Below are 3,072 nucleotides of genomic sequence, written 5' to 3'. Positions count from 1 at the left end.
AGGATCTTCATACCCAGGTGGTTGCTTCATATATACTTCCTCCTCTAGAACGCCATGAAGAAACAAGTTCTTAACATCTAGTTGCCCAAGGCTCCATCCCTAGACACTGCAACAGAGAGAACAAGACGAACAGTAGCTGCTTTGACAACAGGGCTGATGGTGTCTTCATAATCAAGACCATATCTCTGGTTAAACCCTTTTGCGACCAAGCGAGCCTTGTACCGTTCAACTGTACCATCTGCATGTTTCTTGACTCTATAAACCCACTTGCAACCAATGAGATTCTTAGTGGAGTTTGGAGGTACTAAGTGCCAGGTTTTATTTTGCATGAGTGTTGTTTGTTCTTCATTCATTGCATGTCGCCATTTTTCATCTCCAAGTGCCTCCGCCAGACTATCAGGTTCACCTGTTGAAGAAAACATGGCAGACCGAATAGTTCCATCAGTATATCGACGAGGTTTGCGGATACCTCTTTGAAGCCTAGTACGAGGTCGCGGTGGTTCAGGTGAAGGATCTTCGTCAGAGTCTGTGTTTGCAACAGAACCAACATGAGAAATGTCATCAGCATCTGAATCTGGATCAGCATTGAATTCTGCATTGTCATTTTGTGCGTTGGCATTATCTGGATTGGCATTTTCTGCTTCATTTTCTTGTACAGGTGGCGAGCCAGGAGAGGCTGGCAAAGATTCCATGGGCCCGCACTACCGCTGTCGGCAGGGCTGGCAGGGCCATCATTGCAGCCATCATTGCTGCCATCATGGTGCACAGGCGATGAGTGATGGGATTCGTAGCATAGAAAACAAAAAATTTCCTACCGCGAGAACGCAATCCAAGCCAAGATGCAATCTAGAAGATGGTAGCAACGAGGGGATGAACGAGACTAACCCTTGAAGATTTCCAAAGCCTACGAGATTAGATCTCGTTGTTGCAGAAGATGATCACTTGCCGTTTTCAAAAGTGCGTAGAAGATCTTGACGGTGCCACAATCGGGCAGCACCTCCGTACTCTTATTCAACTGTTAGAATGGCATAGTGAGGTGCTTATTTATATCTCTTTATGATTGCAATGTGTTTGTATCACAATTTATCTATGTGCTACTCTAGCATATGTTATTAAAGTAGTTTTATTCCTCACTGCACGTGTGTAAAGGTGACGAGTGTGTGCATCGTGTTAGTACTTGGTTTATGCTATGATCATGATCTCTTGTAGATTGTGAAGTTAACTATTGCTATGATAATATTGATGTGATCTATTCCTCCTACATATGCATGAAGGTGACGAGTGTGCATGCTATGTTAGTACTTGGTTTAGTCGTGTTGATCTATCTTACACTAAAGGTTACTAAAATATGAGCATTGATTGTGGAGCTTGTTAACTCCGGCATTGAGGGTTACGTGTAATCCTACGCAATGTGTTCATCATCCAACAAAGAGTGTAGAGTATGCATTTATCTATTACTATTATGTGATCAATGTTGAGAGTGTCCACTAGTGAAAGTCTAATCCCTAGGCCTTGTTCCTAAATACTGCTATCGCTGCTTGTTTCCTTGTTTCTTGCGTTACTACTGCTTGCGTTACTACTGCTTGTTCATTGTCACTAGGCAAAGCACTTTTACAGTGCCGTTGCTACTACTTATTCATACCACACTGTATTTCACTATCTCTTCGCCGAACTAGTGCACCTATTAGGTGTGTTGGGGACACAAAGAGACTTCTTGCTTTGTGGTTGCGGGGTTGCATGAGAGGGATATATTTGACCTCTTCCTCACTGAGATCGATAAACCTTGGGTGATCCACTTAAGGGAAACTTCTTTGCTGTTCTACAAACCTCTGCTCTTGGAGGCCCAACACTTGTCTACAAGAATAGAAGCTCCAGTAGACATCAAGCACTTTTAGAGCGCCGTTGCTTGAGGAGGAAAGGTAAAAGGCACTCATACTACGGTCCCGAGGTAAAGATACTTTTACTGGCGCCATTGTGTTTGTGCTCGAAGCTATTTCCTTTAGATCCTGCAATTGCATCTTTTTGTTTCTTGTTTACACTAGTTTGGCATAATGGACAACAATGAGCTTCTTATTCTATTTCCTGATTTAAAACATGGATTGTTTGATGCGAAAATTAAAAAACCTATGAAATCTTATTTGCATGCTTGGTAGTAATATTAGTATGAACGCTTTGAACACCATTGTTGATAATAATATAGAAAGTTCTAAGCTTGGGGAAAGCTGGTTTTCATGATCTTTTTAGTCCCCCAAGCATTGAGGAGAAAATTTTCTTTGATGATACTTTGCCTCCTATTTATGATGATTATAATAGTGGTCTTTTGGTGCAACCTACTATGGAGAGTAAATTTTATTGTGATTATACTATGCCTCCTACACTTGATGAGAATAATAATGATAGCTACTTTGTTGAATTTGCTCCCACTACAACTAATAAAATTGATTATGCTTATGTGGAGAGTAATAATTTTATGCATGAGACTCATGATAAGAATGCTTTATGTGATAGTTATATTGTTGAGTTTGCTCATGTTGCTACTGAAAGTTATTATGAGAGAGGAAAATATGGTTGTAGAAATTTTCATGTTACTAAAATACCTCTCTATGTGCTGAAATTTTTGAAGCTACACTTGTTTTATCTTCCTATGCTTGTTACTTTGCTCTTCATGAACTTGTTTATTTACAAGATTCCTATGCATAGGAAGCATGTTAGACTTAAATGTGTTTTGAATTTGCCTCTTGATGCTCTCTTTTGCTTCAAATACTATTTCTTGCGAGTGCATCATTAAAGCTGCTGAGCCCATCTTAATGGCTATAAAGAAAGAACTTCTTGGGAGATAACCCATGTGTTATTTTGCTACAGTACTTTGTTTTATATTTGTGTCTTGGAAGTTGTTTACTACTGTAGCAACCTCTCCTTATCTTAGTTTTGAGTTTTGTTGTGCCAAGTAAAGTCTTTGATAGTAAAGTAAGTACTAGATTTGGATTACTGCGCAGTTCCAGATTTCTTGCTGTCACGAATCTGGGTCTAACTCTCTGTAGGTAGCTCAGAAAATTAAGCCAATTTACGTGA

This window comes from Lolium rigidum, chromosome 7 (assembly GCF_022539505.1).
Source record: "Lolium rigidum isolate FL_2022 chromosome 7, APGP_CSIRO_Lrig_0.1, whole genome shotgun sequence".
NCBI lineage: Eukaryota > Viridiplantae > Streptophyta > Magnoliopsida > Poales > Poaceae > Lolium > Lolium rigidum.
The sequence above is the reverse complement of the archived record's forward strand: the minus strand, read 5'-3'. Positions refer to the sequence as shown.